A 15,875-nucleotide genomic window follows, 5' to 3' on the forward strand; every position below is an offset into this window, starting at 1 on the left:
TTTTCATCAGCTCTGTAAGTATACGAACCGCTTATCTAGTCAGGGGGTAGTAAAATGGGTTTAAACTTTATATTTATGCCTTCTGTGTTTTTAATTTAGCGGGTCCAGCCGATCTGGTGTGATTACTGGCTGTTGCATGAAGATAGCATCCTGTAACGGTGAAATAAGCTGCCGTTTTGCCTCCAGAGAAGTTTAATGAAGCTCTAAGACACTTTTATTCTCTTAAGTGTATTGATAACTGTGGTGGGAACCTATATCATTCTGTGCTGAATTATTGGACTGCAGCTTGTGCTCATGCACACTGTTTTATAGCTGAAAAGCTCTACTCTTACTTACTTACTATTTGTTTATAAAACTCCGTCTACTATCAGTGCAACTATATTACACCTGTGGTGTATGCATTGTTATTTTTGTGCACTGATGCTTCATCTGAAATTGTTTGCTGTGTGCAATAGTTAATCCAATCTAAACTGTATTTTGAGCCATTGTATTGTGGTCCTTTTTATATTTCTGATTTTATTTGGTAGTTGTGGAGTAGGTGCATGAGGGATCCAGGAGGGGAGATTTAAGTATTATTTTCACTTTGCTTTACTGGTTGGGATTTGATTTATTTTCTGGCACGGGTGACTTTTGTTGTGATTTTGATATTTTTTTAGTTAAATTTTGGCCCCCACCTGGTGAGCTTCAGCCCTACAACAATTAAAATAATTAGCTTCTTTGTAATTTCTTAACTCAAATGACCTGTTGTTGATTTTAATGTGTTTTTGAGCATTGAGTGGTTCTGGTGATATTAATATTAAAATTTTCTCTGTTTTGCAGCCGTGTGTATCTGTCTATCTATCTGTCTATCTATCTGTCTATCTCTATCTATCTTTCTATCTATCTATCTATTGTTGTTTTATTTTTTTTTATAAGCCTATTTTGATTAATAAAATCTTTTTGGTTAATTGAAATCCTTGTCTTTGTACTTTCTGGTACCCACGAACCTGAAGTGTTAAATTTCTTTGGGTGCAATTCCCAAAGTGGCCTAGTTGGCTGCACTGGTGTAAGGGTAACTAAGGTATTTACATAGTTTAGGTAAATTAATTATTTTTATTAAGTCCTACCGCTCGCTCCCCCGCCACATTCTGGCGTAGTCGGCAGGATTTGGGTACCATATTTAGACTTAGACTTGGATTTCTTCTTTTTTTTTTTTTTCTCTTTCTTTGAAGTTGTGATTTTTTTTTTTTTTTTTTTTTTTTTTTTTTTTTGTGATTTGTGTTAAGTATTCAATAGGTGAGGCAAAACGGCAGCAGAGGACCAGGGCCTGCAAGTAGGTGATCTCCCTTGATTAGTGGCACCATTCTTTTTTTTTTTTTTGGTAAGTTGCCGTAGTGTACAGTAATTATGGAGGAAGAAATGCAGCAACTTCGAGAGTTGGTGTTACAGTTAAAAGCAGATAATGAGCGACTGCGTCAAGAGCAGGTTGCAGCAACCGCTGCAACAACCTCCAGGGTAACTCCACCGTTAGAAACTCCAGTCAATAATGGTGCTAGTAATGTTTCTGTAACTGAAAGATTGGTGTATATACCTAGAGATAGAAAATGTCCTATGTTTAGAGGAAAGTCTGGTATTTGTATAGATGAATGGGTGGAGGAAGTGCAGGCCTGTATGCGTTCTCGTCACTTGTCTCATGCTGATCAAGCTTTCTTTCTCTTTGACCATCTAGAAGGTGAGGCAAGAGAGGAGATTAAGTACCGTTCTAGTGCAGAAAGGGGAGATCCAGCCAAGGTAATTGAAATATTGCAGGAATTATATGGGTGTTCCCAGTCCTATGTAGCCTTACAGGAAGCATTCTTTTCTAGAAAGCAACAGGATGGTGAGACTTTGCATGAATTCTCTTTAGCGTTATTAAGTCTTATGGAAAGGGTTAAACAAAGTGCACCGACAGGTATGCCAAATGCTGAAGCATTGTTGCGTGATCAATTTGCTGAACATGTTGCTGAATGTGCCCTGCGCAGGGAGCTGAAACAATTGGTCCGACGTCGGCCCACTATCTCTTTGTTGGAGGTTCGTTCAGAAGCCATCCGGTGGGAACAGGAAGGTATGTTAGGGGGCATCCGAGCAAGAAGTCAGTCAGTTCCCGCTTATGGTATTCAGTATGGGGTCCAAGGGGGTACCCAGGCAGAGGCTGGTGTAGTAATGGGATCTGAGTTGGGGGAATTGAAGGACATCTTGAAACGCCAACAGGATCAGTTAAATACACTGGTGCAAACGGTAGCTTCTTTACAAGAGTCACATAGGTCTAGGCCCCCCCAGATGGGTAGAGTGGTCTGTAGACGGTGCCAAAGACCAGGACACTTTGCTAGAGAGTGTAGGGAGACAGGGACATCAAGGTATCCTTCTTTTTCTGGTAGAGAACCACCCTCAAATTTGCGTGGGTCATCTTATTCCAACCAGGTATCGGAAAACTAGCACCCACCGTATTGCGGAGCCACAGTCCGGGTGGGGAGCTTACTGGCTCTAAAACTGGAAATGCCTCAGGTATTGGTCCAAAGTTAATTGCATCATGTCCTCATATTGATGTTCTTATTGGGGGGGTAAGGGTGCCATGTTTAGTGGACACTGGGTCAATGGTGTCCACTATCACTGAAAGCTTTTTCTTGCAGCACTATAAGCCCTGGGGTCCAGATCACCTTAATTCCTGTCACTGGTTGCAGCTTCGGGCAGCAAATGGGCTCTCTATCCCTTACCTTGGATACCTGGAGTTGGATGTGGAGCTGTGTGATAAGGTAGTACCAAAGTGTGGGGTGTTGGTGGTTAAAGACCCTTTAGGCGGCTCCCCTAGTGATGTTCCCGGTGTGCTGGGAATGAACGTGATCGGCAAGTGTTATCAAGAATTGTTTGGACAGCATGGCTCATGTTTGTTTGACTCTCCTTCTTTGTTGCAGGCTCCAAGCTTGGTTCTTCAGGCGCTGCAGCATTGTCATAGAGCCTCTGCTCAACCTGTTTATAGGGGATGTGGTAAGGCAAAGGTGTGTGGCAGAAGGGTTCAGCGTGTTCCTGGGGGCACCACAAAGTTTGTGCCGGTAACCGGTTGGAGTCCACAGTGTAGTGGCCCAATTTTGTTTGAGCCTGCTGATGTGGGGTTACCAGAAGGCCTTTTGGCCTCCTCCGCTTTGATAAGCTGGCATAACGGGACGGTGTATGTCCCTATTGTTAACGTGGGTACTAAAGATGTGCTTCTTCATCCTCATACTCAGTTGGGGACTTTGAGTAATGTTCAGGTTGTTAGTTTACCAGCAGGAGTTGCAGAGGTGCGAGCCATGAACACTGGTGGGGCCTCAACTGCAGCTATGGCGCTCCAGGAGAGTTTGGAGACCATCGAGTTGTCATCATTGTCTGGTCAGGAACAGGAACAGGTAAGGTCTCTGTTGTCCAAATATTGGTCAGTATTTTCTGCTCATGATGGAGATCTGGGGTGTACAAACCTTCTTTCTCATGAGATCCCACTGTTGGATGAGGTTCCAGTGAGACAACGTTATAGAAGAATACCCCCATCTGAATATGAGGTCGTAAAGGCCCATATTGATCAGCTTTTGGAGACTCAAGTTATTCGGGAAAGTTGCAGCCCATATGCATCACCTATAGTTTTGGTGAAGAAAAAAGATGGTACACTTCGCATGTGTGTAGACTACCGCCAGTTAAACAGTAGGACCAGAAAGGATGCCTTTCCCTTACCTCGCATTGAAGAATCACTTGATGCACTTTCAGGGGCCCGCTGGTTTTCTACTTTAGATTTAACCAGTGGATATAATCAAGTGCCAGTTGCAGAGGGAGATAAAGCAAAGACTGCATTCTGTACACCGTTTGGCTTATTCGAATGGAATAGGATGCCTTTTGGCCTTTGCAACGCACCTAGTACCTTCCAGAGATTGATGCAGCGACTGTTTGGTGACCAGCAGTGCCAATCTCTGTTATTATACCTAGATGATGTTGTGGTCTTTTCCTCTTCTGTTTCACAGCACTTGGCTAGGCTGGAGCTTGTGCTGGGGCGCTTGCAACAGGAGGGACTCAAGGTGAAGCTGGAGAAATGTGCCTTTTTCAAACCTGAAGTTAAGTATTTGGGTCATGTTATTTCCAGTGCTGGCGTCTCCACTGATCCGGGTAAGATTGAGGCAGTGTCAAATTGGCAGCGACCTTCTAATGTTTCTGAGTTGCGTTCATTTCTAGGCTTTGCCAGCTATTATCGACGCTTCGTAGAAGGCTTTGCTAAATTGGCAGCTCCACTGCATAGGTTGGTAGCTCAGTTGGGTGGGTCAAAGTCCCGAAAGGGGTCAGGGCAGAGCTTTTCCGATGCCTGGACTGATCATTGTGAGGAGAGTTTTGCCGAATTGAAAACTAGGCTTATTGGGTCTCCAGTGCTGGCCTATGCTGATTTCACGCTCCCCTTTATTTTGGAGGTAGATGCAAGTCATAGTGGGTTGGGAGCTGTCCTTTCTCAGAAGCAGGAAGGTAAGGTTAGACCTATTGCCTTCGCTAGTCGGGGTCTTAGGCCCACGGAGCGCAATATATCAAATTATAGCTCCATGAAGCTGCAGTTTTTGGCACTCAAGTGGGCTATGACCGAGAAGTTCCGCGAATACTTGTTGGGGCATAAGTGTGTGGTCTATACTGACAACAACCCTCTCAGTCATTTGTCCTCAGCGAAACTGGGTGCTTTGGAGCAACGATGGGCTGCCCAGCTGGCTTCTTTTGACTTCGAGATCAAGTATCGTTCAGGAAGGAGCAATGGTAACGCTGATGCTTTGTCCCGACAGTATAAGCCTGGTGTGTTGGACAGTTTGGTCCCTGGCATTTCTGTTCCCCCTTCTCTTGAGCATGTCACAGAACCAAGTTTCAAAGTGACCCAAAATGTTGTTTCTATCTTTCCTTCTCACACTTCTGCTGAAATGCAGGCTTTACAGGAAGCTGATCCAGTCCTAAAGGAAGCGTTGGTTTTTCTGCGAAGAAATAGACCCCCAAATCCAGAAGAACGGAAGAGTCTTTCTCCGCCTGCATTGGGATTGCTGCGTCAATGGGACAGGTTGGTGGAGAAAAACGGTTTGACTTATCGGAAGATTTGGTGGCCTGATGGCCATGAAGAGGTTTATCAGCTAGTTCTACCAGCACATCTGAAAGAGGATGTGTTGAGGCAACTCCATCAAGAACATGGTCATCAAGGCACTGAGCGCACCATGGAGCTGGTTCGTCAGCGGTGTTACTGGCCGGGTATGTCCGCAGATGTGAAACGCTGGTGTAGGGAGTGTGAGCGCTGTCAAGTGTCCAAGGATGCTCAACCAGTGGCCCACAGTTTCATGGGCCATCTTTTGGCCTCACGTCCTAATGAGATCCTGGCCATGGATTTTACTGTGCTGGAGCCTTCTGGAAATGGAATAGAGAACGTTTTGGTCCTGACTGATGTGTTCAGTAAATATACATTAGCCATTCCTACTCGAGATCAGCGAGCTCAAACGGTGGCCCAGGTTTTGGTGAGTGAATGGTTCTGTAAGTTTGGGGTGCCAAGTCGATTGCATTCTGATCAAGGTCGTAGTTTTGAGAGTGCCCTTATCCAACAGTTATGTCACTTGTATGGTGTTCACAAATCTCGTACTACCCCGTGTCATCCCGCAGGAAACGGACAATGTGAACGTTTTAACCGAACGTTGCATAACCTGTTGCGAACTCTACCTCCTTCTAGGAAGAGGGGTTGGGTGTCTTGTCTTCCTCATTTGACCTTCTATTACAATACCACTCCACATCAGGCAACTGGTGAGTCTCCGCATTTTCTGATGTTTGGTCAAGAACCACAGTTACCTGTTGATTTTCTGTTGGGTAGAGTGCCTGAACCGGTGGCTGGTACGGTCAACGACTGGATCTTGGAACATCAGACTCAGCTCCAGGTAGCTTTTGAGGGGGCCAGGGATCGCATGGCTGTGGCTGCTAGCCATCGCAAGGAGCGTCATGATCAGCAGGTAAAGGATGTTACATTAAAGGAAGGACAGTTAGTTTACCTCCGTAACTATGGGGTAAGAGGTCGTCATAAGATGCAAGACTTTTGGAGCTCTGTAGTGTATAAGGTACTGAAGGCCCCTAGGGGTTCTGGCTCAGTGTATACTATTGCACCTGTAGATAACCTGAGTACAGTTAAGCATGTACATCGTTCCCTGTTAAAAGCTCAGATTCAGGGGCGTACACCTGATAGCGTGGAAGAATGTGTCACTGAGGTAGTACAACAAGAACAGGAGGGTGGAGAATCTTCCGCTGAGGGGGATCTGTATGTTTTAATGTCTGATCGGGCCCCAGGGTTTGGAGGGTTGCAAGCTGTAGTTCCTGTTTCTACGCAAATTGCTCCTGCAGTGCCCGTTCCAGGGCAGTCTCTTTCTGAGGCATCTCGTTCCATTACTGGGGTAGGACCAGTTGCGGGGCCACTAAGTGATCCACCGGTGGCAAGTAATTTGGTGGTGCGCAAGACCACTCGTACGACCGCTGGTCACCACTCTAATCCTAACCACCTTCCTAGGGCAGTGGGAAATTTGGCTAGTGTATCTGTTCCGGAGTCAGTGTCTCACTACTTTAGGCCCTGGCATTGAGTTATTGGGGGAGAGGATTAAAGCCATTACCGGGACGGTAATGGAAACAAAAGGGGGGGTGGATTGTGGCAGGACTAATTATTTCTAATAATAATGGTAATAATAATAATAATAATAATAATGGTAATAATAATAATAATAATAATAATAATTTGGGGGTACCTTTTTTGTTAATGTTTGGTAGTATTAATTTAAATATTTAGAATTATGATTACCGGGTGGTTGATGTGAGTTAGTTATTTGGGGCTCCTATAAAAGGGCTTCTTTTTGCATGCTGCAGCGTCTGCCTTGGGTTCCCCCCTCCCCCTTCCGCTTCACCGCGTGGCTCAGAGGTATGTTTGGCTTTGTGTGTGAGGGAGAAACGCACGTGTAAGTCGGCGTTTAGTTAATTTATTTGTTTTATTTAGAGCGTTTTGTTGCTGTCTCATCCTCTGAAACTGCACTCGAGTCTGGCTTATCCCAGTTCTCAGGTAAATGCTCCGTATATGCAGCGTAATTTGGTAGTATAGCGCTGTACCTGTGAGTTACTGTTTGTTTTGGTTTCAGTTTAACTCCTCAGTGGGAATTGTTGGCGTCTGACCAATTGTAACGCTGCCTGACGGCATTTTCATCAGCTCTGTAAGTATACGAACCGCTTATCTAGTCAGGGGGTAGTAAAATGGGTTTAAACTTTATATTTATGCCTTCTGTGTTTTTAATTTAGCGGGTCCAGCCGATCTGGTGTGATTACTGGCTGTTGCATGAAGATAGCATCCTGTAACGGTGAAATAAGCTGCCGTTTTGCCTCCAGAGAAGTTTAATGAAGCTCTAAGACACTTTTATTCTCTTAAGTGTATTGATAACTGTGGTGGGAACCTATATCATTCTGTGCTGAATTATTGGACTGCAGCTTGTGCTCATGCACACTGTTTTATAGCTGAAAAGCTCTACTCTTACTTACTTACTATTTGTTTATAAAACTCCGTCTACTATCAGTGCAACTATATTACACCTGTGGTGTATGCATTGTTATTTTTGTGCACTGATGCTTCATCTGAAATTGTTTGCTGTGTGCAATAGTTAATCCAATCTAAACTGTATTTTGAGCCATTGTATTGTGGTCCTTTTTATATTTCTGATTTTATTTGGTAGTTGTGGAGTAGGTGCATGAGGGATCCAGGAGGGGAGATTTAAGTATTATTTTCACTTTGCTTTACTGGTTGGGATTTGATTTATTTTCTGGCACGGGTGACTTTTGTTGTGATTTTGATATTTTTTTAGTTAAATTTTGGCCCCCACCTGGTGAGCTTCAGCCCTACAACAATTAAAATAATTAGCTTCTTTGTAATTTCTTAACTCAAATGACCTGTTGTTGATTTTAATGTGTTTTTGAGCATTGAGTGGTTCTGGTGATATTAATATTAAAATTTTCTCTGTTTTGCAGCCGTGTGTATCTGTCTATCTATCTGTCTATCTATCTGTCTATCTCTATCTATCTTTCTATCTATCTATCTATTGTTGTTTTATTTTTTTTTATAAGCCTATTTTGATTAATAAAATCTTTTTGGTTAATTGAAATCCTTGTCTTTGTACTTTCTGGTACCCACGAACCTGAAGTGTTAAATTTCTTTGGGTGCAATTCCCAAAGTGGCCTAGTTGGCTGCACTGGTGTAAGGGTAACTAAGGTATTTACATAGTTTAGGTAAATTAATTATTTTTATTAAGTCCTACCGCTCGCTCCCCCGCCACAATAGTTTTATTGTTTTTCATATAAAGCTACAATGCAGAAATTTATATATATAAAAAAAAGAAAAATACTCATGATAAGGGGTATATTAAACTTTGGCTAGTACTGTAGATTTCTGCATACCGCCATATTGTCTATTACTGAATTAAGAGGCATTTACTGATGAAAATTTTTTAACAAGAGCTGTGATTGGCTTAATGTGATAAATAAAAGACTAAATTTAAATTCACATAATAATAAATAGTAATTGAAATTTGACACAATCCCCCTTTCCATTTGTTCCTCATTTAATATGTAGCTCTGCTGTGGCCAAAGTAACTGAGCCATCTTTCAGCACTGTGGTCTGGGGCCCCTGGAGGCCCCTGCTGTCCGGGTCAGTAATCCATACCTGATGAATAGGTCAATTATACACTAATATATGGAGTTACGTAATGCATTACATTTAGTTTCCATTTATTATTTATTCTGTATTGACAAGCTTGATTCATGACCATTTTTTTTACTATAAAACAAGACTGTACTCTATGATTTGTCCCTAGGATAAACTCATGAAAGGGGGCAAAATGGCACCGTATTCTGGTAATAACTGATTCAATTAAATTATTAATTATTTGTCTTAATATATAGAGTTGTACTGGAAGTCCTGTTTCTTTTGCATTAATAATGTAAAATATGTTTTGGCTGTATAGTAACAGTAGTGGTTATATGAGTTATTGTAAAGCACTTGTAGCATTTCTACTGATCTTTAAGTATATTATACTACACAAATATGCTAACGTGTTTGCAGAGGTGTCAGGTAACAAAGTACAAATAATACAATGTCTTTCTTAAGTAGAAATGTTGGTTATGTATACTTTACTGGAGTGATTATATTATTCATATTTTAGATGACTTTAATTTTACTCCTTTCATTTTCACAAAGTTATCTGTGTTTTTTTTATTCCTTACAACACTGTATTAGTTTGTACGCGATCCATCGTACCTGCATATGCAGTGTTGTGCCAGTTCACAGCTTTTCTGAACTAGTTCAAGTTCACTTTATACATGCTCAAAGTGAACAGTTCACGTTCAAAGTTCACAATTTTAATTCTGAACTAGTTCAAAGTTCAGTTCATTTTACTTTTTTGTGAGATATTCAAATAAATACTTTTTTTCACACTACAAGCTAGAAATCACTATACGTTCTTTGAAACTGCTCATTGTAGACATTTGCTCATGACACTGCAATTGTGGGTTTCATGATGAAAATGTTCATAAGGAGAATCGGCGTCTGTCTCCGTGACATCACTTCCACTAGCCATTGTTTTTAAATTGCAGCACTTTCTCTCACTCCCGTCATTGGTCTCTCTCTCGCCCTCACGCTCCGCGCTCTCGTCGTTGGTCTCTCTCTCTCTCTCTCTTGCCCTCCGCGCTATCGTCGTCGGTCTCTCTCTCTCGCCCTCGCCCTCCCACTCCGCTCTCTCTCTCCCTCTCTCGCCCTTGCGCTCCGCTCTCTCTCTCTCCTTCTCTCGCCCTCGCGCTCCGCTCTCTCTCTCTCCTTCTCTCGCCCTCGCGCTCCGCTCTCTCTCTCTCTCGCCCTTACGCTCCGCGCTCTCGTCGTTGGTCTCTCTCTCTCTCTCTCTTGCCCTCCGCGCTCTCGTCGTCGGTCTCTCTCTCTCTCTCTCTCTCGCCCTCTCCCTCCGCTCTTTCTCTCTCTCCCTCTCTCGCCCTCGCGCTCCGCTCTCTCTCTCGCAATCGCGCTCCATGCTCTCGTCGACGGTCTCTCTCTCTCGCCCTCGCGCTCCGCTCTCTCTCTCCCTCTCTCGCCCTCGCGCTCTGCTCTCTCGCCCTCGCGCTCCGCGCTCTCTCCGTTGGTCTCTCTCGCCCTCGCGCTCCGCGCTCTCTCTCTCGCCCTCGCGCTCCAAGCTCTCTCTCTCGCCCTCGCGCTCCGCTCTCTCTCTCCCTCTCTCGCCCTCGCGCTCTGCTCTCTCGCCCTCGCGCTCCGCGCTCTCTCCGTTGGTCTCTCTCGCCCTCGCGCTCCAAGCTCTCTCTCTCGCCCTCGCGCTCCACGCTCCCTAACCAACGTTCATTTACAGGGATGTCTGCTGTTCATGACACATAATGTGAACTAATTCACGTTCAAGTTCTTTATTAAAAAATGTGTTGCGTTCAGTTCAACGTTCACAAAATAATGAGCATGTTCAATGAGCGCGTTCTTTTGAACTCGTTCACGCACAACACTGTGTATATGTCACATCACACTCCAGCAAGAGCATAACAGACATATGTAGTCTAGTATGAAAATGACCTGTGTAGAAACTCAAGAGAACTCAAGCTCTCGAAAAGTCTCAACTAAGCTTCTTTAATATATTTACATTGTACTGAAATGTATATATATATATATATATACAATAAAGGGTGCCTAGTGTATTCTAAATTTGTAACATTAACATTTTACTATAACATCATAGTCATTCTCGCTTTTAAAAAAAATGTGTTTTGGGAAGGGGTGCTGTGCATTATAGGATCATGTGGTTTGGTCTAAGCTTTTACACTTCAACTTGAGTAACTCTAGTTTCTATACTTCTACCTGAGTAATGAATTTAAATACTTTCCCCACTAAGCATTTTTGAATCATGAGGAAAATTATGCAAAAAAAAATACTTGAAGACTTGATTTATGATATGATATGACTTGTTACTCAGACTTCTCACATGAATTTAATTAAAAAGAAATTGGAATGTGTAAAAAAGATTTTTTTTTTTTTTTTTTACGAAACGTCACAAGTAATAAACAATGAAAATAGGAAAACACGAAAAGTAAAAAATAGGAAAGAAACGAATTTAGGAAAAATACTACAAAAATTAATTGGCAAAAAATAGACAAAATATATAAAATTGAGATGTATATGCTTATATTAGGCAACAAAAATAATCTTTCTTAGCAAGAGTTCCTAAAGTAAGCACATTTAAAAATATTTGAAGTAAGACTTTATATATAGGATATATATTTATATCCTAAATTTAAACACACTGAACACAAGTTCCAATGAATTAAAATAAGGTTAGACAGATTTGGTAAGGTTATTATTTTCCTATATTAAGCAAAATAATCTTACACTTACAGAGCTTGCTAGGATAATAACAGATATCAGAAAAAAATAAGATTAATTGCCTTAAAAGGAGATAATTGCACTTGATACGAATGAATGAATGAATGAATGAATGAATAAATCAAAACAACTAAATGAAATACTGTCAATATATAACTACTCGTTATATATAGAAATATATAAAATAATATATAGTTATTTTGGTAGTTACAGCATTTCTGTCCTGTTTCTTTTCCAATAATAAAATAACATAAAATAAGTTTCTGCTATGAAGTAATTGTATGTTACATTAGGTTGTATGACTTTTTGTAAAACACTCGTGGCAATCCAGTATTACTACTGACCTGTAAACATATTATACTGTATAAATATGCTAACTGTCTGTGTTATAGTGTACTGACAAGTTTGAATCAAGTTTGAATCATGAATAAATAAATAAAATAATTAAAAATAAAATCAAAACATCTACATGAAATGTTTTATACTATTTGTCTGAAATGTGTTCTGTTTTATGTCTGGTGTGTGTTAAACCACAATTACACACTAAGTGCAGCATTTCTTTGTCATTAAAGATAAACTGGCTGGGTGATAAACAGCCCCTGACTCCCCCGGTAGCCCCCCTGCTGTGTTTTAAGGTGCTTTTAAAGTCACTTGAGTCGGAACACGCAGGCCAAGATCCATTAAAGCCCGAATCCGGAGGGAGCTGAGCTCGTTAAGAGCGCGGCCGTGAAAGCTTGTTTGGCTGCCGGTGGGATTTACGTTCTCCAGCTGGGGACCCCGGGCAGTCACCCCTGACCCCTCGGCCCCTGCCCGCTCAGGGCCGGGCGGCTCTCTGTGGCCGGGCTGACCATGTGTGTGGGAATCGCTTCCTGAGCAGTTTCAGTTCTAAAGAGTTCGGACAAAGAGAGCATTGTTGCGGAAAAGCTAAAGCACCCATCTCTGCAGTGGAGAGAAACACTGTGGAGATACGGTTTCACTGTGTCTGATACACCTTACTTCCCTCTGAGGCCTCTCTCTCCTCAACTGGCCAGGCCTGAACAAATATTAAACACTCCATGGGTCAGTATAGGGGTGGGAAATATGGCCCTAAAAAATATCATGATATTCCGTGTTATTTTCATGATAACGATACTCTTGCTGAAATGACAAAACAAAAAATAATAATGAGAGTACACTACTGCAGCAAACTGAAAATTAAATTTTATTATTTTATTTTTGGCTTGGCACACCCCTAACAGAGATATCAAAAAGGTGCAAGAATTTTATTAGATTTGTAACAGAAGTCAATGATCCAGAATGTTATGACACTAATAATGCACTCCAAATATCTCCATATATCCAGGATTAAAGTAAAATAAATGATACAGATACAGATATAATCTGTCTCTAGTAGATATATAATGGGAAATGAGAAGAGTGTAATTTTTTTCTTGTTGCTAAAAACAGTAAAAAAGTAGTACCCTGATGTGATAATTAGGGGTGGGAGATATGGCATGATATTCTAGGGTATAATATCCTTCACGATATTCAAAAATGTTTCCCATATTATTGCATACAATTCGATAGTATCAATATAACATGTCTTTTGGGTCGCAACATACAAAAATATTCATACTCCTTAATTTTTTTTTTTTTTTTTTACATTTTGTCACCTTACAACCACAAATTAACAATAAATGTATTTTATTGAGATCTTAAGTGATAGACCAACACAAAGACCAACACAAATCTTGGTCTCTACCAGCTTTGCAAATCTAGAGACAGCAATTTTCATGTCTTGCCACAGAAGCTCAATGAGATTTATGTCAGGACTTTGACTGGGCCATTCAAACACATGAATATTCTTTGATCTAAGCCATTCCACTGTAGCTCTGGCTGTATGTTTAGGGTCATTGTCTTGCTGGAAGGTAAACCTCCTTCCTAGTCTCAAGTCTTTTGCAGCCTCCAACGTGTTTTCTTTAGGATTGTCCTGTATTTTCCTCCATCCATCTTGCCATCAACTTTGACCAGCTTTCCTGTCCCTGCTGAAGAAAAGCCTCCCCACAGCATGATGCTGCCACCACCATGTTTCACACTGGGGATGGTGTTTTTAGGATCATGAGTAGGGTTATTTTCAGCCACACATAGCGCTTTGCATTTAGGCCAGGAGGTTTAACTTTGGTCTCATCTGACGACAGTACCTTCTTCCACATGTTTGCTGTGTTCCCTTTATGGCTTGTGGCTACAAACTGCAAACAGCACTTCTTATGTATTTATTTCAACAATTAATGGTTTTCTTCTTGGTACTCTTCCATGAATGGCGGATTTTTGTGGAGTGCACAACTTATAGTTGTCCTGTAGACAGTTTCTTCCACCTGAGCTTTTACAGAGCCTCTTAGCTTCTTCTCATACCAGTGCTATCCTTGCTCAACAGCCATTTTTATTTGATAAAATATTTGAAAACCACATATAATTTTTCTTATACTTCACAATTATGTGTTGCTTTGTGTTGGTCTATCACTTAAAATCTCAATAAAATACAGTTAAACCACAGTACATTAACCTTCTATATTACACTGCCAACTGTACTGATACATACTCTCAAGTTGCTAAATGGAGTCCCATTGGGTAAAGTAGAGTAGTCTTTCTAGTTTGAATGAATGGCATTTACGCTTTCTACTATGAATCAGGCATTGTATTAGGACCCCTCTCCCCCTCTCTCTCTTTCTCTCTTCTCCATGGCTCCGTCTGCTATAGGCCAAACAAAAGCTGTTCTGTGAGACACAAAAGCCGAGTACATTTTCTTTTCTGCTGGGGTTGTTTGCACAAGACAGCCGGTAAAGGTAAGCTGCCCTTGGTGTTATAGTATCAGCCAGGCCCCAGATCTGCTTACACAGTCCTGCACTATGAGCTTTTCTTCCTTCTTGGAAAAATGTTTGCTTAACTTTTACCCAATCTAGCAGATATGAGCGGGTTGTCACTATAGCATATGGCAGCTAAATGTGAAGACCTGGTTTAGCACTTTCTTTAGTATGTACAAGAGTTATTAATAACTCTGCTAAAACAAGCCCTGAATGGATTGTATTCAGCCATCTTTCAAAGGAATAGCTGAAAAAACTCCCAGAGATCATACACATATGGGGCTTACATGGGCATGCATAGGTAGGTAGGGATACATAAATAGGTAGGGGTAGGCAAGTAGGTAGGGGTATGTAAGTAGGTAGGGGTAGGCAAGTAGGTAGGGGTAGGTAGGTAGGGGTAGGCAAGTAGGTAGGGGTAGGCAAGTAGGTAGGGGTAGGTAGGTCGGAAAGTAGGTAGGGGTAAGTATGTAGGTATGTGGGTAGGTAGGTAGGTAGGTAGGTAGGTAGGTAGGTAAGTAGGAAGGTAGGTATGGGAAGGTAGGTAAGTAGGGGTAGGTAGGTAGGGGAAGGTAGGTAAGTAGGGGTAGGTAGGAAGGGGAAGGTAGGTTAGTAGGGGAAGGTAGGTAGGTAAATAGGGGTAGGTAGGTAGGTAGGTAGGTAGGGGAAGATAGGTAAGTAGGGGTAGATAGGTAAGTAGGGGTATGTAGGTAGGTAGGGGAAGAAAGGTAAGTAGGGGAAGGTAGGTAGATAGGGGTAGATAGGTAAGTAGGGGTAGGTAGGGGAAGGTAGGTAAGTAGGGGTAGGTAGGTAGGTAAGTAAGTAGAGGTAGGTAGGGGAAGGTAGGTAAGTAGGGGTAGGTAGGTAGGTAAGTAAGTAGAGGTAGGTAGGGGAAGGTAGGTAAGTAGGGGACGGTAGGTTAGTTGGGGTAGGTAGGTAGGTAGGTAGGTAGGTAGGGGAAGATAGGTAAGTAGAGGAAGGTGGGAAGGTAGGTAAGTAGGGGAAGGTAGGCAGGTAGTTAGGGGAAGGTAGATAGGTAGGGGAAGGTGGGGTAAGTAGGGGTAGGTAGGTAGGGGAAGATAGGTTAGTAGGGGTAGGTAGGTAGGTAGGTAGGGGAAGATAGGTTAGTAGGGGTAGGTAGGTAGGTAGGGGAAGATAGGTAAGTAGGGGAAGGTAGGCAGGTAGTTAGGGTTAGGTAGGTAGGTAGGGGAAGGTAGGTAGGTAGGGGTAGATAGGTAAGTATTTATTGATCTCAGAGGTATTTTCTGGAACTGGGAGGGCAAGCTGGGTTCCAGGTGGGTATGGGCTCTGAGTGGATTAGTACATTAGTATGTTTTTCTGGGAGCCAGTTGGAATTCCTAAATGGCTCCCATACTTACAGCCCATCTTAGGGCCCCATCTCACACCCTGCGAAAGGCATGTTGTAATGCTCATTGCTTTCTTACACCATGCTAACAGTCTATTTTCATGCCTTGTTCCTGTGTTGTTTAAATAGCAATGGTGCTTCTGAATATATCTGTCACGTGGTCCCTGTCTGTTCTCGTGTTTCTGTGTTTATTTACCTTTTTCTGTGCCTGTCTCTGCTTGTGCCTGTGAGTGTGTCTCCCACG

This window comes from Astyanax mexicanus, chromosome 11 (assembly GCF_023375975.1).
Source record: "Astyanax mexicanus isolate ESR-SI-001 chromosome 11, AstMex3_surface, whole genome shotgun sequence".
NCBI classification, from domain to species: domain Eukaryota; kingdom Metazoa; phylum Chordata; class Actinopteri; order Characiformes; family Acestrorhamphidae; genus Astyanax; species Astyanax mexicanus.